General features: G+C 43.5%; 1 long non-coding RNA gene across 1 annotated transcript; it reads left to right on the top strand.

Moving 5' to 3' along the window:
- LOC122460536 lies at positions 1 to 18,376 on the top strand. Its single transcript, XR_006281904.1, has 3 exons — positions 1 to 12; positions 12,769 to 12,777; positions 18,237 to 18,376. It is a non-coding gene; the product is annotated as an uncharacterized LOC122460536 (long non-coding RNA).
- The last annotated feature ends 5,513 nt before the right edge of the window (positions 18,377 to 23,889 follow it).

The following is a 23,889-nucleotide window of genomic DNA, read 5'->3' as shown; positions in this document are numbered from 1 at the left end:
TGGCTGCAGCAGGTTCCAGTCCTCACCTCGCTAAGTGGCTCCTCCTAATCACAGGCATTAACTCCACCTCTAAGTATGTATATGGGGGGAGAGCTAGAAAATTGGGGTTTACCAGCCACCATGACCAGAACTCATGCTGGTTCCACCAAAGCAAATTGATGCTAGTCCAACAGTGGGATGAATAACCCTCGTCTGCTGATAAGAAAATTGAAGCTAGTGGATGTGTTTTAAGATATGTGCATGTTAATAATCTGTAAGTATAACAATGGAAGTGACACCGAGGGCCCCTTGTCTTCTATCTTGTTCCTGCCCTAAGTGGAGTGAGTGCGGTGCTCTTCTTCATTTCTGATAACCCAGGAGCCGGTGCCCTGTCCTGTCATCCACCCCACCCCAGGGGCTGGCGCAATGTTCCTGCCCCTCTCCTGAGCCAGGTGCCTCCACGGTCTCATGCATGACAGTAGCCATGCCAGACCCTCCTTTAGGTTCTGTTCTCATCAGCATGAGATATGGGGGGGGGGCAGTGTGGAAACAGACACACACACACACACACACACACCCCTTTCCACTTCCTGCCTGCACCTGTGTGGCTCCCCACTAGGCAGACATCCTTACCATGGAGGCTTCCACCCAGACCCTGGTCTTGGGTTGTTGAAGGAACTATGTCCTTGGACACCACCCTCCAATACAGTTATTCCTTCAGGGAGTGAGTGGAGATGGTAACCCAGTTCTTGGGAGAGGCCTAATTCCAGGAGTAAAGGGTCAGGGCCAAGGTTTTCAGAAATGATTAGTGACTGTGAGCCAAACCTGAGAGACGCTACAGTGGCCTGCTTTTCAGACGGCAGGTTCTCGTTGTTTTCTGACTTGCAGGCCCTTTCAAGGCACTCAGAAATCGAATCACGCCAACTTATGTCACTTTTGAAAATCTTGGCCCAGATTTGAGGTGGGGGGGAGGGCTTGATGCAAGAGAGCTGTGTGTACAGTGGCAGTCATGTAATTACTTCAGTCTCTGGAAGTTCAGTGCTGTGCCCATGTTGTCACAGGTCCAGCAGACAGCTCCCTTATGGCCATTCCCCACACTGTGGAGAGAGAATTTAGCTGCTGAATCCCCTAAGTGTTTTAAGCCACTGGAGTCTGAACAGAGTCTAGGCCCTGCCTTAGCCTTGGGGTCTCTGGGCACACTCTTAGGGTTCAGGTCCTCAATCTAGCACTCCCCCCAGAGAGCTGTGGTCATGCAGCACACTATTCAGCCAGAGCCCTCAGACTCACCAACAGCTTAAATGCCTTCTCCCAGAACTCCAGCTGTGTGGCTGTTCTGAGCCCATACTTTACATCTTCAAGGGGCATGTGGCAGGTGTAACACATGAAACATGCAGACACTTTGCACAGAATTCTTACTCCATTGGTCTTTCTTTAATAGCATGAGATACACAAATCTATACAAAAATAATAAACTGTACAGGTATTTCCTTGCCTCAGTTTCCTCATCACTCCGGGTCATTTTTGGGCTGGGTCCAAGTACTATAAGGTCACCCAGGGTATTTCTTCTGTAATGCCTGGCTTGTGTTCTGAGACATGGCACCTTCTTGGGCCCAGTCTGCTTTCTCTGACTTTGCTGCTCTGCCCCCTTGCTCTCTCCTGTGTGTGTTTCTGGGTCTTCCTCCTCTTGTAAGTCATCTTTAAACCCCTGCTTTATGATAGAGAGACTCTGTCTCTGGAAATTTTCCATTCTCCAAACACCAGCCCCTTGTTGAGGGAAGCTGGAGAGAAGTGATTTCCCTAAGATAGTGACTCTTTTATTCACCCCAAAAAGAAAAGGAGTACTTGTGGCACCTTAGAGACTAACAAATTTATTTGAGCATAAGCTTTCGTGAGCTACGGTGCATTCAGTGGAAAATACAGTGAGGAGATTTATATACACACACAGAGAACATGAAACAATAGTTTTTATCATCCACACTGTAAGGAGAGTGATCACTTAAGATGAGCTATTACCAGCAGGAAGGGGGGGGAAGGAGGAAAACCTTTTGTGGTGATAATCAAGGTGAGCCATTTCCAGCAGTTAACAAGAACGTCTGAGGACATCATCTAGGATCTACAACCTATCCTGAAGGACGACCCATCGCTCTCACAGATCTTGGGAGACAGGCCAGTCCTTGCTTACAGACTGCCCCCCAACCTGAAGCAAATACTCACCAGCAACCACACACCACACAACAGAACCACTAACCCAGGAACCTATCCTTGCAATAAAGCCGGTTGCCAACTGTGTCCGCATATCTATTTAGGGGACACCATCATAGGGCCTAATCACATCAGCCACACTATCAGAGGCTCGTTCACCTGCACATCTACCAATGTGATATATACCATCATGTGCCAGCAATGCCCCTCTGCCATGTACATTGGTCAAACTGGACAGTCTCTACGTAAAAGAATAAATGGACACAAATCAGACATCAAGAATTATAACGTTCAAAAACCAGTCGGAGAACACTTCAATCTCTCCGGTCACTCGATTACAGACCTGAGAGTGACTATCCTTCAACAAAAAAACTTCAAAAACAGACTCCAAAGAGAGAGTGCTGAATTGGAATTAATTTGCAAACTAGATACAATTAACTTAGGCTTGAATAGAGACTGGGAGTGGATGGATCATTACACAAAGTAAAACTATTTCCCCATGTTATTTCTCCCCCCTCACCTCACCCCCCTCTGTTCCTCAGACGTTCTTGTTAACTGCTGGAAATGGCCCGCCTTGATTATCACCAAAAAAGGTTTTCCTCCTCCTCCCCCCCCCACCTTCCTGCTGGTAATAGCTCATCTTAAGTGATCACTCTCCTTACAGTGTGCATGATAAATCCCATTGTTTCATGTTCTCTGTGTGTGTATATAAATCTCCTCACTTTATTTTCCACTGAATGCATCCGATGAAGTGAGCTGTAGCTCACGAAAGCTTATGCTCAAATAAATTTGTTAGTCTCTAAGGTGCCACAAGTACTCCTCTTCTTTTTGCAAATGCAGACTAACACGGCTGCTACTCTGAAACTTATTCACCCCAGAAGCTGATAAGTCTTTAACTATCGGCTATTGGCTTTGATCAGGGAGGCACCTGCTTAAATGCTTGTCAGCAGTGGTGGACACACAGAGGCATTCTGATATACATCAATTTTCATAATATCAACCAGAATCCATACATTGTACAGACATTCCTTAAATCATCACACATATTCCAAGAGGTGAATAAACAGACAACAGACTGACCTTCCCTTGGACATTTTCAGATACTCCTCTATGTTATAGCAGGAGCCCACAGAGGCCTGGAAACCCCCCCAGAACTTTTCTCCCAAGCAGATTAAGGTGAGGAAATTCCCTCCATCTCTCTTATCTTCTACTTTAGGATAACCAAACTAATGATTTAATCCCGGTAGTTCCTCTAAATTAGACATGAAATGTGTGCTAAAAGAGAAAGTGAATAGGGGCAGTCGTTTGGAAGTTCCCATAAGAAACACTTCTTGCTACAGAGAAATTTTGACATGGGTTGAAGTTCTTTATTTAGTGAGCTGATATTTGTAAGGGAAGGACATTCTGTCTTAATGCTGCTCTGTTGCTGTCAGTTCCTTGAATAAACTTGTTTTCTTCAACATGCTTCAAAGAGTAGATCTACATTTAAGAACACCCAGCACCTACCTCCCATAGGTTTAGTGATATATTTATATATAACCCCTGGCCTGCCATGGGGCTACACAGACCATTAAAATACATTAAATAACAAATATATGTGGTATGGGAGATTGGCTGGCTCAGGAGTTTGAGAATCACGAGGTCACAGCTCAGATCTACTCCCAGGCAGCAGGAACTGAGTGTTGTGAAATGAATTGGGGGTCTCAGTTCGTTTCCTAATGAACAGGACTCCCACATTCACATTCGGCGCTGGCGTCTTTGGGCCCAGCCCTGCTTCTTTGTGTATACAAACTCCACAGCCTTAAGTCATGTTTGGGGTATGAACTTGGAATGCTTGAGCAAGGCCCATATTCAGTCTCAGCGGAATGACTGAGGAGTGAATGGCCATGGAGGTTTAATTCTCCCCTTCCAGCTAGAAGTGGCACCACCAGGTTAAAGATGAGGCATATTAGGGGAAGCGATGTGAGGAAGCTTGCCCTGCTGCAGCTCATGCTTTTCCTGTTCTGTCAGTAAACCAAGGAATTAAGGCTCTAAGGCTGTCATTCAAACCATGTCACAAACACTAGGTTTACATAATTCAGAGATAATCATACACAGGAGAATGATTCTAGGGCCATGTCTACACTACAAAATTAAATCAACATAACTTACTTCGGCATACAGCCACCGCAGTAATAACGTCGCTTGTGTGTGTCTACACTTTGCTCGTGTCGACTGTTCACGTTCTCCCCAGGAGCGCTTGTATCAATTGTACTGTCAGTGTGGGGCATTGTGGGATGGCTCCTGAAAGCCAGTAACAGTCAATGTAAGCAACACAGTGCCTACACTGACACTGCGTCAACCTAACTACATCAACGTTGACTCTACGCCACAAGTGGATGTGGAGTTAAGTCAGCGTAGCTGAGCACTTAAATTGACAGGAGCGAAATTTAAATGTAGCACTTTCATAGTTAGGTCGACATAAGCTGCCTTGCGTCAATCTGAATCTAGTGTAGACCAGACCTGGAAGGTAATTTATTACACATCTATTGGACCTGCTGCCAATTTCAATTCATACTGACATATCTTCATTTAATGTTAGTTAAAGTTGCTCTGTTACACCTTAATAACATTTTACTTCAAATGCTGAAAAGTTAATACATAAATATTGAGGGTCATTAACCATGCATCCGTTTCTCATCTACACAAATATAATATTTATCAGCAATCCAAAGCTTCATAAACTGCCAGGCAGCTCTGATATACATTCAATAAGGATGTGTATGTTTAACTTTTTTTCTCAGAAATCCAAAAAGAAAACCACAGCTTAAGAGAAGGTATAACATCTGTGTCCTTGTATGTACATTGGAGTTAAGGCTGTACAAGAAGGAGATACATTAATTTCTCCTTTTTTCAAATAAATCCCAAAGCAAAAGCCTATGTGAAAAGAAGGATCTTCTTGTGTGTATGTTGCAATTAAGGCTGCACTGTAATTTCTGAAGTCTTGGATGTTAACAATGTGTAGTAGAAGGAAGATAGGAATGGATAAGAGTTGATTAGTTTTATGTAGGTAGAGAAACAGAAGTGTGATGTTTGACCTTAACTATTTCATTCCTAGCTTTTCAGCATTTGAGGGAAATTATTTTAAAGTATAATAAAGCAACCTTAACTAACATTAAACAGAGTTTTTCTGTGTGAACTTCCCTTGTTTTTAAAGAAACTGGGTAATATGGAGATAAAATAAAAAGCAAATAACAGACTCACAAACAACAACGACCATATAGAAAATGCAGTGGCTGCAATGCATGTTTGACTGTGAAGAAACATCAACATTAGATTAAATGTGGCCATTGCAACCTGGCAAATCTGCTGTTCTGTGTAAAACATGTGGGACACTATCTAGCACAGAATGCTGTCATAGTTAAAGTGATGCTTTCAAATCAGTGATGCAGAAATCAAAGACAACATTAAATTAAATGGGGCTGTTGAAATTAAATTAATTCACTGCCATGTAGCCACATAAATCACTGCCTAGCAAACATCATATCATTAATGTCGCGCTTTAAAATTGGCGTAGCTCTGATCCATTATGAAATCAAATTATTTTTCCCTCGCTAACTCCAAAATAGAAAAATAAAAAAGTGGTATTTGTGTGAACTATACAGATACAGTCACCTATACTGGAAGTTAGTATAAAATCTCCATAGATTTCTTTGCAAAAGGGTTCAAAAGAAAAGTAAGACTCCAGGGACCCCCCAGTTTCAAAAACTATCTGTTTTTATTTACAAAATATTTTTTGTTACGTTACTCCCCTACAAATTCCAACTGCACTGAAAATGTAAAGCCCTCCTATGCTCTATTTTGCATGTTTGGGATTTTTTTCTGTAATAAAATATTTAGCAGATATTCTTGTTCTATTCCCTGCATAAACACAGTTCCCCAATGTAACTTTAAATACTGCTCCACCATAATAAGTTTTGGTTTTGAGCCTGAGGACTTTTTCCAGGAACTAGAAATCCTGCCTGATCCAGCCTTTCATACTCTGCATATTTAATATGTATTCCGTGAAATGTATTGCCTAAAACCTGGATTTCCTGATGTGGAAATCTGCCATCTTTGAGAAATGGCTGAGGAACTTACACAATATGGCTCCTCTGGAAAAATTCACATATGCAACCAGTGTGGTGGAAGGAGGGATGTGAGAGTACAGCCGGATTTATGAACTAGCTTAAAGAACAAACCCAAACCTCAGATGTTCTACATAAATTACAGTCAAGATTGGTTTCAGATTTCCACAGTCTTTTGACCAGCCTGTGAGCTAAGCTAGGGTTTGGTTTTGTGTTTATGTAACATCTATGAACTGACTTGCACTGGTGTTTATGGAAAGGATGGCAATTCTCGAACAGGATAGTTAGCTGTAAATATCTTTCACCTAGTTTACAATATTCTTGGTCTCATCTGTAAAAATCTCCCTGTATTTCATAACCACAGTACCTGAGGAGCATACCATTTTCTATTTCTGACAGGACTTGAACCAATATTATATGTGTTGCTTCAACCTCAGATCTTCTCTATCTGTTGTTATTTTATCCACTTAGCCAATAAAAAATTTATTTTAAAGCAATAAAGGAAGTTCTTAATTAAAATAAGGATTTGAGGCAGCTGTTGGGGGTGACATTTCATGAAGAAGTGACTTTGATGGGGATAACTCTATCAAAGCAGGATCTAATCCTGTCTCAACTCTCTGCCAGCAGGCATTTCCAGATGGGCACATTGTCAGAGAAGGTAACCTTTGTATAGAATGTCAGCTGAGAGAATGCACCTCTGAACTGGAGGTGAAGTGAACAATGTATTTGATCCATTTATTCTATTTCACAAATTGTCCTTTAGCAGCTTGTGAGTTTCTCACATTTATGTGTTGCTTGCAATTATTTACAGAATAATTTCTGTGGATAAGATATTGTGCATCAGCAGTTCAGAGTATTTGAAAAGGACCCCGCAGGCTGTCTGGGGTCCTGATCCTGAAATGAGTTCTGTGCTTGCACAGGGGTCTGTCTACACAGGCGTTGCTGCAGGCAGGGCCATTCCTAGATCAAATGGTGCCCCCCCCGTTTGTTAAACTTTTGAATACTTTATCTTTTATTGACAGGTTTCAGAGTAGCAGCCGTGTTAGTCTGTATCCGCAAAGAGAAAAGGAGGACTTGTGGCATCTTAGTCTCTAAGGTGCCACAAGTTCTCCTTTTCTTTTGATCTTTTATTGCATTTATAGCCCATTTCACTACTTTGATGCACAATTTGCATTCATGATTTATCCCTGTCATATAAAATGATAAATTTGCACACTAGGCTCTGTAAATCAGCATTTATTCATGCTATATATAAGCAATTAAAAATTCCTCTTTCTTATAGAAACTTCTTAATTTTAAGATTAACTGAAATATACTAACATCAAGAAACTGAACTGTGCACCAACATTGGGTGGACCAGTATTAAATAGTGTTACAGTAGGTGACAGCTTTAGAATGTTAACCCTACTCCTTTAGTTCCAAAGATTGCTTTTCTCACCTTTGCCCTCAAGAACTGAAGCACAGTGTCAGAGAGATCCAAAGACTGGTCAATGGCATTTTCAAGCAATAAAATAGCAAGTGATGTCAGTCTCTCGTCGGCCATTGCCGATTGAAGATATGTTTTAATGAACCTGATCTTCAAAAAGCTGCACTCACCTCTTATGACTGTTACCAGCAGCGTAAGCAGAATCCTCAAAGCTATCCACACATTAAAAAAAGTGTCCTTCAGCTGTGATCATGAATGAATTGGAGAACTTGGAGTGGAGAGTGCTTCCCGTGTTGCAAAATCCCCTTCTACCCCCACCTCCCCAGGTCTTTTTGTGGTGCTTCATTTGTGCAAACCTTTCTTTGCTGGACACTCAAGCAGTGTCAACGAGTGAGCAAAAAAATTCCCTCTTGAATTTTTCTTCCAAGCTTCCCATCACCTCATCTCTGCCCTTGTAATCAAACTGTCTCTTTTTCCAATGAATACAAGTTTCCTTAAAGACAGGCTCAGCTTCTAACTTTTCCACCATTTCTTTGACAGCAGTGATGGCATCTTCAAATCTGTTGTCTCTGGAAGCCACAACAAAATCAAGGCAGCTTCTCTTCAAAGTAGTAGCAGTTGCAGTGTCCATCGACTGTGTTTGTAATGCCTTGCTTACAACATTTACTTGGAACAGAATATTGTCCCAAACCACAACTGAGACTAGAAATTTGAAGTCTGATCAGTTTTGCCAGGCTTTGTGCCTTGTGTTGGATTCCGGCCTCAGTTTTACTCAACTGTGCCAGATCCATCAGGGTGTCGTAAACCTCAATCAGTTGATACCTCACTGGCCTTACGCTGTTAATGTGGCTTTCCCAGCGAATGTCACTTAGCGGCTTCATGGTGAGATTTGTAACATTGTCTGTGAGGATCCTCCATCTGATAGCTGATGCTAAAAACAGGACATGTATTCTTTGCAGTACTCTGAAGAGAGAGACTGAATCTAAAGAAGATGCTGCTGCATCTGACATAACCAGGTTGAGGGAATGGCAGCCACAAGGCATGAAGAAAGCTCTTGGATTCAGTGCAAGGATCCATGTCTGGATGCCACTGCTTCTTCCCTTCATGTTCATGCCATTGTCGTAGCCTTGGCCACGGAAGTCCTGAAACTTTATTTTATTCTCATTCAAAATATTCATAAACAATTCTGTTAGGCCTTTTTCAACAGTCATCCACAGACCAAAAACAGATAAATTATTCCTTGACTTGGATACAGCCATCCTCATCATCAACAAGTGTACTGTAAATGACATCTTTCCACTGTGACTATTGTCAGGAGTTCAGTTCGTTATTACAGCGTAGTACTTCGCTTTGCCAAGCAGCATCAATATATTATCCCATGCACTGTTACAGATTAGGGACCGAATGGCGAGGTGGCAGTTCTGCAGAAAAGGACCTAGGGGTTACAGTGGATGAGAAACTGGATATGGGTCAACAGTGTGTCCTTGTTGCCAAGAAGGCCAATGGCATTTTGGGATGTATAAGTAGGGACATTGCCAGCAGATCGAGGGACGTGATTGTTCCCCTCTATTCGACATTGGTGAGGCCTCATCTGGAGTACTGTGTCCAGTTTTGGGCCCCACACTGCAAGAAGGATGTGGAAAAATTGGAAAATGTCCAGCAGAGGGTAACAAAAATGATTAGGGGACTGGAACACATGACTTATGAGGAGAGGCTGAGGGAACTGGGATTGTTTAGTCTGTGGAAGAGAAGAATGAGGGGGGATTTGATAGCTGCTTTCAACTACCTGAAAGGGGGTTCCAAAGGGGATGGATCTAGACTGTTCTCAGTGATAGCAGATGACAGAACGAGGAGTAATGGTCTCAAGTTGCAGTGGGGGAGGTTTAGGTTGGATATTAGGAAAAACTTTTTCCCTAGGAGGGTGGTGAAGCATTGGAATGCGTTACCTAGGGAGGTGGTGGAATCTCCTTCCTTTGAAGTTTTAAGGTCAGGCTTGACAAAGCCCTGGCTGGGATGATTTAGTTGGGGATTGGTCCTGCTTTGAGCAGGGGGTTGGACTAGATGACCTCCTGAGGTCCGTTCCAACCCTGATATTCTATGATTCTATCAAGCACCTTCTTTGCCATAAGGTCAATCAATTCATTTTGAATTGTTTTGCTGCTGTAATGTTCCATAACTTCTTTACGAACTATCAGACATAGGTCCTCACGCATGACATTGTCGTATTTCCCAAGGAGCTCTACCAAACTGAGGAAATTACCGTTACGTTCAGTGAACAACTTATATGATGAGCCCAGAAAGCCAAATTATTCTTTGCAAGGAAGAAGGTAATTGAGATTAGACGCTCAAGCATGTTCCTCCTCCAATGCTGGGTTTCTACATTAATAATGTGCTGATTTTCTACATCTATGCCTTTATTCAGCTTGAGCCTGGGCTCAGCCTGCATCCATCTGGAGTAGGCCGTAAAATGGCTGGGTGACTTTTCATGTTGCATCAGAGCATCAGCTAAATTATGCCAGTAATTCTACCTGGAAAGTGCAAATAATGATTTGGCATTCTTGTCAAATATTTTGCAACAAAACCAGAACACTTTGTCAGTTGATTTTGAATAAACTAGCCAACACCAAGTCAGTTTCTCATCCTTCTTGAGTACTTTTGAGCCATGTGACTTTGAGAAATGTTGCTTCTGCTCATTTACTGGAAATGTCCTATCCTTGATTTTGCCCAGCCCAGTCAAAATTGTACCATCAATATCAGCAGAGTTTAGGATCGCTGGCCATATAACAAAAAGAAAAGAAGTACTTGTGGCACCTTAGAGACTAACAAATTTATTAGAGCATAAGCTTTCGTGAGCTAATAAATTTGTTAGTCTCTAAGGTGCCACAAGTACTCCTTTTCTTTTTGCGAATACAGACTAACACTCTGAAAACTGGCCATGTAACATATATCTGATGTATTGCTCTGTGGTGTGCAGTTTTTCCTCACTGCTGTTTCTGTCATCATGCGAGGCTGATTCTTCTGTATTGTTTTTCTCCTTTTCATGTAAACCAGATTTTTCTTTGTCATTATTCTTCTTTTCATGTAAGCCTGTCACAGGGTGCACCACTTACTGCCCAACTGGCGCCTCCTCCTGGTACTCTGGGGGCTAGCTTGAGGCTGCAACGCCCCCACCCATCCCCGTCCGTAGTTTGCACACTGTCACTCTGTCTCTGCTGTCTGCCTGCAGTCTCTCTCTCAGCCTCAGGAACTGCAGTGTCCTCTTCATGACTCAGCCCTCTGGCTGTGTCACTGTCTGTGTTCCCCCCTTCTGGGAACTTAACTCCTCAATAATCCTAGGTAGTCCTCTCACTCACTGCCTCAGTGCCACTCGCCCAGTGGCTGTTGGAGGAACCTGGGCCTGCCCTCTTCTCCAGCTTCCAGCCCAGAGACCCTTAGCTCAGCAGTCTGGGCCTTCTCTCTCTAGCCTCACTCCTCTATCCTTGGGTTTCTTCCTACTGCTGGTTCCCCTTCTCTTTCTGGGCCTACCAGTTTCCAAAGTCCCCTCTCTCTTCCCAGGGAGTGACTGCAGCCTACAGTCTCCACTCACTTCTCTCTTTCTCCTGGAAGTGTCTGCTATTTCCCAACAGCCCCTTCTGCTTTCAGCTTCTGGGCTTTATAGACCCCGCCTATTCCTGCTCAGCTCATCCTCCTTAATCAGCTGCCTAATGGGTTAATTGGACCATCTGGCCTGCATTAAACCCTGCAGGGTGAGTGTGGGATAGTCACCCCATCACAGAGCCACATTCTTCTTTATCATCCCTCTCCTTTATGCCACCAGAAAAACTGGATGATTCTCAATCACTTTCCTCACATTTCCATTCCTTATCTTCAGGTTAATCTGCTAATTTCTTAGTAATAGGACTTCCATCATTTGCACTTTGCTTCTCAATTTCTTCTGCACTCGGACAATTGCTACTGCCTAAAGCTTGGTCTATGTTGTTCTGTTTCAGATATTTTCCCATCAAATTTGCCCCTTGCTGCAAATAAGATTGCAACTGAGCTTTTCGCTTCCTATACTGAGCTCCTGAAGGCTTCTTCGGGGGCATCTTTTATTTTCTATGGGGGAAAATGGACAGTATTAGGGAGAGCAAAAGTCTATGTTCCGCAGTCTTAGAAAGTCATAAGACATTACATGTTAAGCACAGCAAAAGTAGTAACAGTTTCTCTTTTATATTGTTGCATAGATAGGGATTTCGCTAGCTATCTCTGGCGTCTTATTAAATATTTCCTTTATTAGTCACTACTTACACTCTGCAAAGTCTTAAACCACACATACACTTTCACAATTACACAGTAAAACAAGTTTCACGATATCTAGGGTGACCATATTTCCCTAAACTGGAAACAGGACACCAGGTAAGAGATGGTCAGTGCTCAGGGGAGTTTACTTACAGTACCCAAAAACGATATGGCAGTTTCATATATTTCATATATATGTGTTCATATGTTTCATGGTTACATATATTTTATTTAAAACTCAGTAGCTACTGGCATTGTTCCTTGTCTTCCCGTTCGTCAGGATGTGAAGCTGTTTTGACGATGCTATTTTTCTGAGGGTTTGCTTGTCTTTCAGCAACTTGTTGTAGAATGCAGTATAGTCTAGAGAAAAGTTAACTCGCACACACAAGACAGCTTTCATTCACACGTGATTTTTCAGGAGACCACACATCATTCATAATTGAAAAGACACATTCAACAGTTGCTGTAGTACCAGGCAGATACAGCACAAATTCCACAGCCTTGACTAGATCTGTGTATTGTACTGCATTACGGTCCATCTCTCAAAAAATCTTCTGCCACCTTTCAGTGACGGGCATTCTCTGATGGTTGCAGTCTGAAAGACAACTGGAGACAATTGATTTGCATTAGACCATTCATCAAAGAGATGATTCCCATCCAACATATTTAAAGTGAGCATTCTAGTTTTGCATTTGCTCCCACTGCAGGATATTCCTCAGCAGAGCCCACTCAAACTTTTTGATGCACTCAAAGGCAGATCTCCAGTGCTTTCAGTAGGACAGGCATGTTGTGTAAAAATTGTCAACTACATCATAAAACTCCTTTTCTTTCATTTGCCCGCATTCTACGTTCTTCATTTCTGTTGTGACAAATCTTTCTCCACGCCTCTCCGATAAGTTATTGTATAGGGAACATATTTGTAGTGCAACTTCAGTCGCTGACAGATCGTTTTTCTCTATCATCTCCATTATGTTTTGGAACTTGGCAGTTTGTCTGCTGGCAAATAGAAGCCACAATTGAGTGGCAGGATCATCAAAGAACTTCTTTAGCAGCATCGGGCATTTATACTGAGAGAGGAAAATATGCTCTAAGACCATCAAAAATCAACAAAATCCTATGTATTGCTAGTCCCAGTGAGAGGAATCGTGTGCTGCCATACTCTAGTAATTTGGTATACTCAGTTTCAACAAATCAACAGAAATCTTTCAGCTCTTCAACAAGCATCGTGTAGACATGAAAGTATTTGTAAACCTTTACAGCAAAGCTCTCCACATCTACAGGAAGACAGTCAACTGCAGTTTGGAGGCAGTTATGCACAATATGTGCACCAAACCCAATTCCAAAGAACTCTGTTCCTAAGTTGGCCTGGAGCTTTCACCACAAATTGTTTTTCCCACAATGTCTGGCACCCCCAAAGTTAGTATCGGTGTTGTCTGCACAAATTCCAACAATCTTGTCACTAAGAGAGTACTTCTCAATCACTTGCTGGATGAATGCACACTGCAAATCTGATGTTTCTCCAGATAGAGACGAAAAGTCAATAATTTTTGTGCAAACTCAACTCAGTGGGAGAAAATACCGTCTAAGAACAGGAAATAGTTTTTGCTCCTTTTTGTTTGATGCATCAACACTAAGCATAATAAAGGAACACTTGCCAAACTCAGGCTGCACTTCTTCAATGGATAAAGGGGCTAAGACATTGCAAATGATTGCTTCAGATTTTGTGCAAGCAGATGAAAACATAGGTTGGTAAAGTTTCCTAATTAATGTTGATGTACAGTCACTAGACTGGAAACTGTGTCCGTTCCGCACTGAGGGGTAAGCAAACACTCCCTCACTGGCAAAAACTTTTTCAGCTTCTGTGTCTTGCCTCAGAAAAAATCCTGAAACACTTGGTGTTAAACACTTACTTTTATGAGCATCTCTGTGTTTCTTGCTTTGAAGATGCTGGTGCTGGGTAATGTCATTTCGACTGCTGTGGGCAATGGAGAAATGTGCTCCACATGTCTCGCATATAACTTTGCTATTGTCCAGTGTTGAAGTATCTTTTTTTAAAAACTTGAACTGTTTTTGGAGGTCTTCATTAAAATTACACAGATATTTCTTGGACATTTTTATAGCAAAAAATGACAATACACAAACTATTGATTCTTCTCAGGACATAGGTATGCACAAGCCCTCCCCTTCCACACACAAAAGGAACAAAAGCATCACCTGACAACATCATGTGATTGGTGGCAACACTGCCTTCACAGCTGGGCAATGGAGAGCATCAGCTGCTTGCTGGGGTGCCAAGTTCTGAAGACTGCACCCCTGCCAGCAGCAGCACAGAAGTAAGGGTAGCATGGTGGTATTGCCACCCTTACTTCCAACACAACCAGCCCTTGAAAAAGGAGAACAGGTGTGTGAATGAACTGTCTATATTCCTTGTAGGAATTTTTTGGATACATGTCAGTCTGCCTCTGGCTGGGACCCTGCTCCTGATAGCGCCTTCTTTTGCTGAATCATTTCCTTGCTATGGGCCTGGTTAATCTCCAAATCGAAGAGTTTATACCAGAGATCTCTATGGCCTGGTAAATCTGCTACTTAAACACCAGGGTAGAATTGATTTGCAAGTGGCCCAGCATCTGAACACAGCACTCTGCCTCTATGGCAGGCAGCCTGTTGGACTCCAGGGGACTCTTAGCTACCATATAATGTGCAATTAAAAACCCTTCCTATTTCACACTGTTTCACCACTCAGGCTCCCAAGCTAGGCAAACATTGGAGCTGTGAAGAGACCATCACACTCCTTTCAGCCTACAGCTGCAACTCAGCTAACCAACAAAAACCAGCAATTACAAATTAGAGCACTGCCACTAACCCCCATCGGATGACCTGCGTGCGGCATCCATCAACCCTGCTGATGCTGACAATCCATTTAGCCATGTTTTGTGCCCATCAATAAATGGGGTTCCCACCTTCTCGTTGCTGACCTTGCACTGAGTTGATAGGAAAATTAATTTAGTGCTTCTATACAGCCTCCTGGTCAAGTTGCTCAAAGCATTCTCTATTGAGCCTCACAGTAAGGAAGGCTCAGACTCTGAGGCAGTGCAGAAGTAAAGGTGGCAGTACTATGTCACCCTTACTTCTCTGCTCTGCCTTGCAGCCAGCAAGTGGGGCTGCTGCCCAGGGGGTCAGCTCTGAAAGCAGCGCTGCCTGTCCACAGCAGATTTCTCCAATACTGCTGGCAGGCATTGCTGCCTTCAGAGCTGATGACCCCCGGCAGCAGCTGCCACTCTCTGCTCTGCCTTGCAAGTGGAGAGCGTGCGGTGGGGACGGGGTGGGGACAACACCGATTTGAAGGTAGTGCTTCTCTGGTGCTGTGCCTGCCTTCAAAGCTGACCCCGGGACAGCAGAATCTGATCTCCGCTCTGCCTTGCAGCCAGAGAGAGGGGGCTGCTGCCTGAGGGGACAGTTCTGAAGGCAGCACTGCTTGCACAAACCAGGGGCAAATGCCCAGTTTTAATGAAAAAGTAGGGACGGCCAGAACAGAGCTGAAAATGTGCACTGTCTTGGCCAAAATGGGGATATATGGTCATCCTAACAATATTGCAGCTGGGCTCTCACTACACTTCACTTTGTTCTTAATATCTCACTGACTGACTGGCGATGCCCTTCCCCTTATATACCCGCGAGGGCATGGCTGACAGCATTCTAGGAGGTTCAAGGAAAATGTAGTTCTCAGAAAGTCTGGAAGGTTCCACAAGATTCTACAAAGGTCTACAACATTCTAGGACAGTGATTCCCAAACTTGTTACGCCGCTTGTGCAGGGAAAGCCCCTGGTGGGTCGGGCTGGTTTGTTTACTTGCCACATCCGCAGGATCAGCCGATTGCAGCTCCAGGCCAATGAGAGCTGCTGGAAGTGACGGCCAATACGTCCCTCGGCCCGTGCCGCCTCCAGCAGCTCCCATTGGCCTGGAGCAGTGAACTACAGCCACTGGGAGCCATGATCGGCTGAACCTGTGGTGGACGCAGCAAGTAAACAAACTGGCCCAGCCTGCCAGGGGCTTTCCCTGCACAAGCAGTGGAACAAGTTTGGGAACCACTGTTCTAGGAGGTTAGTGAAAAATGAATCCACATATGGAATACCTGAAACATTTTACTTCAGACATTCTATTTTCCCTTTTGTTGCTAACATCAAAAACAGCCCCCCGAGCCTGGTGCCCCCCAAGCCCAGCACCCCGGCAGTCGCCTGGGTCGTCTGCCCCTAAATCCAGCCCTGGCTGCAGAAGAGGGGACTTAGTATTGCTGAGACGCATGGTTACATGGTATGTTTTAGCTCCCTGACTAGATAAGACCAACTCCTTATATCTGGTTTCTATGTTTACAAGTTCAAAATTCACTTTTTGCAAATAGTCTCCAATATTTGCTTAAAATTCACAGTTCCAGCCAACATTCCTGCCCACAAACACATTCACTGAGATATTCGCACCAAAGGGGGCACAGACACAGTCAAAATGAATTAGATCACATTAAAAACAAAATTGATTTTCATGGAAAGTTTTTATCAGTATTGGGCTAGGCCCAGTCCAATGTGCAGTTGTTTGCCCTAAGTGAGACATGCTCCTTCCCATAAAACTTGCTGAACTCTGCCCTGAGCCAAATAGGTGTGGCTTCTCTTTCATAACATTACATTCCAGAGTCCAAAACACTCCAGGATAGCTAGTTATCTATAATCCCCACAGATGCAGGAGGACTGAGCTCTGCACAAACAGGGCCCCAGCTGCCTTATGCTGGATTCAGGTAAATTCTGACCTCATCCACTCAATCCCATAGCCTAACAGCACTTTGTGTTTCTGTAGCAGCGTTCATCAGAGAACCTCAAAGCATTTTGCACATATAATTAATCGCCCTCCCAAAACCCCTGTGAGGAAGCTAGGTGATATTGTCCTCAGAATTCCTGATGCCCAGTCCTGTGTTCTAACCACTAGATCACATTGCCTTCTGTGCAAAATGGCTGAGCTATAAATAACAAGGGAGCTGGCTCCATTTGTCCAAAGGGACACAAGGGTTCAACAGCCTGGAGCTTGTATAGGAAGGCCATACATTGACGTTGGCTCCATCTCAGGCCAACAAGGCAATGGTATCTGCCTGCAGAAGTAGCCCAGAGCCAAGGTGGGCACAAATCAATGAAGCAAGGGTACTCTCATGAGACGTTAGCTCAGTCCCTGGGCTGTTGTGGGTAACGGTCAGGTTACTGACTCCTTAGAAGGAATACGTTTGGACTATCAGGTTCCTTTTCCTTGGGCACTCAGTAAAACACAACAGATTTATGTGGAGGTTAACAAAGAAATGCTGGCAATTGTTTCTGATTGTAAACAGCTTCATGAATACATTTAAGAAAAGTAATCAGTTATGATAGAAACAGACTATAACCCACTGGAAACCTTATAGAAGCATTGTGAAAAGTATGAAAATGATCATGAAATTGCAGAACTACTCATTAACTGTGAAATAAAGGTTGGGTAAGAACCTTCTTAGACACACTTGTTTTCAAGAGCGTCCTTGAACAGTGAAAACAAAATGCTTCAGGGAGAAGAGTCTGAAATAAATATGACTCAAATACTTCCCAGTTCTAGAACAGTACTGGGCAAACATAAATGAGAAACACAAACCTACAACAGTTTGAAAGCGTATTTCTAGATCAGAGGTAGGCAAACTTTTTGGCCTGAGGGCCACATCAGGTTTCGGAAATTGTATGGAGGGCCGGTTAGGGGAGGCTGTGCCTCCCCAAACAGCCAGGTGTGGCTCAGTCCCCACCCCGTCCTGCTTCTTGCCCCCTGATGGCCCCTCCGGGACTCCTGTCCCATCCAACCCCCCCATTCTCTGATGCCCCTCCGGGACACCTGCCCCATTCACCCCAACCTGCTCCCTGTCCCCTGACCACTCCCGGAACCCCCACCCCTGACTGCCCCCGCCACCCCATCCAACCCCTCCTCTCATTCCTGACTGCCTCCCTGGGACCCCGGCCCCATCCAACCACCCCTTCTCCCTGTCCCCTGACTGCCCCCCACTGCCCCATCCAACCCCCCTCCTTCCTAACTGTCCCCCCGGGACCTCTGCCCCCATTCAACCCCCCCATCCCCCACCCTCTGATCGCCCCAACCACCACCCCGAACTCCCCTACCCTCTATCCGACCCCCCCCTGCTCCCTGCCCCCTAACCGTGCTGCCTGGAGCACCGGTGGCTGGAGGCGTTACAGCCGTGCTGCCCAGCTGAAGCCAGCCACGCACCGCGCAGCATAGAGCACTGGGTCAGGCCAAGCTCTGCAGCTGCGCTGCCCCAGGAGTTCGCAGCCACGCCGCCCAGAGCATTGCGCCAGTGGTGCAGTGAGCTGAGGGGGAGGGGGCTAGCCTTCTGGGCCAGGGGTTCAGGGGCTGGGCAGGAGGGTCCCGTGGGCCAGATGTGGCCCATGAGCTGTAGTTTGCCCACCTCTGTTCTAGATGGATGGCCTAAAGAGAAAAAGCCTACAAACCTGGAAGCATAAAATCTACTGGGATTATAGTATATGAAATTGCTGAATATGAAGGGATTCTGTACAAAGGGCATCATATTATAAAAAACACACAGCATGAGGGCTAGAAATGCTATGCTTACTTCATTGTATCCACCTGGATATTGAGAAGTGTAAGAGGAGAGCCCAAGATGTCTTAATCTGGCCAGGCATAAATGTTGTAATTAAAGCTAAGGTTACAATTGTGAAATCTACAATCAATACAGAAAGCAGAATGTAAAAGAACTGATGAAACCACACGACATTCCTGATCACCTTTAGCCTGAGGCTGGCACAGAACTATCTGAGTTAAATGAGAAAGCTTATCTCTTAGCGGACTACTGCTCAAGTGTTTTTAAACTGAGTTGTTGCATAATGTTTCATGTAGCAATGTAATAACACATTGTAAATCACGGTTTGTTCACCACAAGATTATGGAAGAATAAATAGCACTGGCCCACAATTCACAGGTAATTCATTTTGGCAATTCTCTGTTATATAAATTCAAATATACCATGTTGTGCACAGTCAAAAGAATTAGCAGGCAAATCAAGTGCAAACAGGAAAGAACTCGATTCAAGAGAACTACCACTTTGTAGGTTCAACATTAGCATTTCTAGAATGTTGCAACGTACTGCACAAGGATTTTTTTAGGGTCACCAGTTTAGAGACTCATGAGCAAAACAAGAAAAACTTTAGTATGAACATCTGGCAAATTTCTTGAGCCAAATATAACAATAAAAAACCTTATATAGGTGCAAAAAGAGCAATATGTCAGGAAACTAAAACAGGAAAAATTCTGAGACAAGAGTGTCAAAATGTTACTTCTTTTACCAGTGGAGGAAAATGAAGGATTTCAAACAGAGTGGCTGGCAACCTGCCAAAGTAATTGATATATCATCCACACTAAGGTCATATGTAATAACCACATCTGATGGTCAGTCCTTCAGGAGGGACAGAAGACATCTAAACAAAACCAAGAAGGATATTGGCTATTTCTTTAGGACATCCATAATGCCTTTGACCGTATTCCTGTACTGACAGATGTAATACACTGTCATAAATATAAAGGGAAGGGTAAACACATTTAAAATCCCTACTGGCCAGAGGAAAAACCCTTTCACCTGTAAAGGGTTAAGAAGCTAGGATAACCTCGCTGACACCTGACCAAAATGACCAATGAGGAGACAAGATACTTTCAAAGCTGGAGTCGGGGGGTGGGGGGGAGAAACAAAGGGTCTGGGTCTGTCTGTGTGATGCTTTTGCCAGGGACAGAACAAGAATGGAGTCTTAGAACTTAGTAAGTAATCTAGCTAGATATGCGTTAGATTATGATTTCTTTAAATGGCTGAGACAATAAGCTGTGCTGAATGGAATGGATATTCTTGTCTTTGTGTCTTTTTGTAACTTAAGGTTTTGCCTAGACGGATTCTCTGTGTTTTGAATCTAATTACCTGTAAGGTATTTACCATCCTGATCTTACAGAGGTGATTCTTTTTTTTACTTTTTCTTCTATTAAAAGTCTTCTTTTAGAAATTGAATGCTTTTTTTCATTGTTCTTAAGATCCAAGGGTTTGGGTCTGTGGTCACCAATGCAAATTGGTGAGGTTTTTTACCAAACCTTCCCCAGGAAGGTGGGTGCAAGGTTTTGGTGAGGATTTTGGGGGGAAAGATGTTTCCAAACAGCTCTTTCCTAATAAAAAATCTGGTTAGATGTTTGGTGGTAGCAGCAAAAGTCCAAGGGCAAAAGGTAAAATAGTTTGTACCTTGGGGAAGTTTTAACCTAAGCTGGTAAAAGTAAGCTTAGGAGGTTTTCATGCAGGTTCCTTCATCTGTACCCTAGAGTTCAGAGTGGGGAAGGAACCTTAACATATACACACACACATATCCAGTCACTGACAGAGAATCAGAATCAGAATCAGAAAAAACAGAGAATCATAGAACTGGAAGGGACCTCGAGAGGTCATCTAGTCCAGTCCCCTGCACTCAAGGCAGGACTAAGTATTATCTAGACCATCCCTGACAGGTGTTTGTCCAACCTGCTCTTGAAAATCCCCAATGATGGAGATTCCACAACCTCCCTAGGCAATTTATTCCAGTGCTTAACCACTCTGACAGTTAGGAAGTTTTTCCTAATGTCCAACCAACACCGCCCTTGCTGCAATTTAAGCCCATTGCTTCTTGTCCTATCCTCAGAGGTTAAGAAGAACAATTTTTCTCCCTCCTCCTTGTGACAACCTTTTATGTACTTGAAAACTGTTGTCATGTCCCCTCTCAGTCATCTCTTCTCCAGACTAAACAAACCCAGTTTTTTCAATCTTCCCTCATAGGTCATGTTTTCACCTTTAATCATTTTTGTTAGTCTTCTCTGGACTTTCTCCAGTTTGTCCACATCTTTCCTGAAATGTGGCACACAGAACTGGACACAATACTCCAGTTGAGGCCTAATCAGCGTGGAGTAGAGCGGAAGAATTACTTCTCATGTCTTGCTTACAGTACTCCTGCTAATACATCCCAGAATTATATTTGCTTTTTTTGCAACAGCTCTACACAGTTGACTCCTATTTAGCTGTGATCCACTATGACCCCCAGATCCCTTTCCGCAGTACTCCTTCCTAGGCAGTCATTTCCCATTTTGTATGTGTGCAACTGATTGTTCCTTCCTAAGTTGAGTACTGTGGAGTCACATCTTACGCAGGGGTTAGGTTCTAAAGTCAGCACATAAGGCGAAAATTGCATATAGTCAAAAAGAGAGAGAGACGGAAGAATGAAAGAATAAAAAAGGGAGAAAGATGACTTCAACGTTGTTATGCACAAACCAGAGTGCCGCAGGGTGGCCAGGAGCATTGTCTACGATCAGCAACACTGTAAAGTCAAGTCCTTTCTCTTCAAGGTACCGCTTGACCTCTGGAATGAAACCCTTGTGGAACCAATCCAGAAATAATGCTGCCGTCACCAAGCCTTTTTATTTGAGTGCCAGAACACAGGCATGAGATTTTTGTTCTTGCCTTTTAGGGCACGGGGATTTGCAGGCCTGTAGAGGAAGCCCGACTTTATTAAATGCCCAGCCGCATTGCCACATAACAACTCAGTCACACGGTCTTTAGCTGCTTTGAAGCCAGGGACTTGTCTTTCTGATTTCGAAGTGTAAGTGCGGTTGGGCATTTTTTCCCAGAAGAGCCCAGTCTCGTCAGCGTTAAAAACTTGTTCCGGAAGATAGCCCTTTTCTTCTGTGATTTTCTTTAGTTGTTCGGGGTAGACTTTTTGCTGCCTCTTCATTGGCAGATGCAGCTTCACTGATAGTCTGCACGTTTTTGAGGTTGAAGCGGTTCCTAACACTGTCAAGCCAACCTTGGCTGGCTTTGAATTCCTTCTCATCAGAAGGCTGTCCCTCTTCGGCGGGAGGTTTGAACAGCACGTAGAGGCTAAGAGCCTTTTCTCGCAACATGTTGCCATTGATAGGCACCTGTTTACGGTTCATGTCTTCTAGCCAGAAGTTCAATGCCTTTTCAGTTAAAGATGCACCTGGCTCGTCACCTTAGCAGTTATTGGAGCACTTGATGCCACGGCTTGACGAATTTCTATCTCTCGAATCTTGATGGCACGAATGCTAGATTCTTTGAGGCCATATTTACGCACCATGTTGGAGACCAACATACCATCTCCTGATAAGTCCAACGCAGCCAGTTTTTCCTCCAGCATTGGAACAGATCGCTGTTTCTTCAGTTGAGCACCAGATGAAGTAGTTGGCTTGCATTTAGGGGCCATGTTGTATGAAAAATACCTATCTTTAAACACTAGAATCACACTCAGTGCGGCGAGATGCTCACCGGATCGGTGGGCAGCAATCGATCCAGTGGGGGTCAATTTATCGCATCTACTCTAGACGCGATAAATCGACCCCTGAGCGCTCTCCCATCGACTCCTGTACAGTACTCCACTGCTGCGAGTTATTGTTATTCCTTTTTTTTGCAGAGCGCGTATAGTTGAATACACCTAAGTTAAATGCGTGTATGATGCAACTCCACTGTACTTCACATTTGTCTTTATTGAATTTCATCCTATTTACTTCAGATCATTTCTCCAGTTTGTCCAGATCATTTTGAATTTTAATCCTATCCTCCAAAGCATTTGCAACCCCTCCCAGCTTGGTATCGTCCACAAACTTTATAAGTGTACTCTCTATGCCATTATCTAATGGCATTGATGAAGATATTGAACAGAACTGGACTGAGGACCGATCCCTGTGGGACCCCACTTGTTATGCGCTTCCAGCATGACTGTGAACCACTGATAACTACTCTCTGGGAACGATTTTCCAACCAGTTATACATCCACCTTATAGTAGCTCCATCTAGGTTGTATTTCCTTAGTTTGTTTTTGAGAAGGTCATGCGAGACAGTATCAAAAGCCTTACTAAAGTCAAGATATACCACATCTACCTCTTCACCCCTATCCACAAGGCTAGTTACCTTGTCAAAGAAAGCTATCAGGTTGGTTTGACACAATTTGTTCTTGACAAATCCATACTGACTGTTACTTATTACCTGATTATCTTCTAGATGTTTGCAAATTGATTTCTTAATTATTTGTTCCATGAGCTGCATGAGTCACCGTAAGCTGTAGGTTAAAGACCCAGATCCTATCATGAAGTTACCTGAGAATTTTAGCTTTCATTTTAAGAAAAAGGAAGTTTCCATCCCTTGGCTGTGGTTGTGACCATAGTGCACCCTAAAGGCTCAGAAAACAAAGAAAAGAAAACCCAAGATTTATTATTTTTAAAAAATCTCATGCTTTGGGGCCCTGGTTCATGATATTTGAACATGTGGGGTTGGCAGTACTCAATCAGATGCAAAATATTCCTCCCATCTGTCAGAGAGCTTGGATTGTCTACCCTGACCTTCATCCATGACTTCTCTTTTACTATTTTACTAGCTGGCCATCTTAGTTTTGGGTTCTTATTTTAACTGACACTATGTTTTTCTGTGCATTTAATTTAAATAATGAAAAGAATATTTTATAGTACACTACTGGAGTTAGTGATCACCTACTCCTGTCATATGATAAAGGTGTTAAACTTTCTCACCCTAACCCAGATCAAGTGACTTGAACCAGAAAACGAAATTTAGTTTCTTACCAGGACTCATGTATGTCATGCCATTATTATATCATTTGTCAGCTTTACCAACTTGTTGTCCTCTTTCTCCTCTAAGTTGTTAACATATAAAATCATGTGTCCTGATATAGATTGCTGCAAGACCCTATCAAAGAATTCCCTCCATTTTGAGGGGTAGAGATTTCTTACAACTCAGTTAAATCCCTATCGTTTGATTAGTTTGTAAGACCCACTGGGATTTTCACT

This window comes from Dermochelys coriacea, chromosome 6, assembly GCF_009764565.3.
Source record: "Dermochelys coriacea isolate rDerCor1 chromosome 6, rDerCor1.pri.v4, whole genome shotgun sequence".
Classification (NCBI taxonomy): Eukaryota; Metazoa; Chordata; order Testudines; family Dermochelyidae; genus Dermochelys; species Dermochelys coriacea.
Note: the sequence above shows the minus strand (reverse complement) of the source record. Positions and strands in the feature narration are given on the sequence as shown.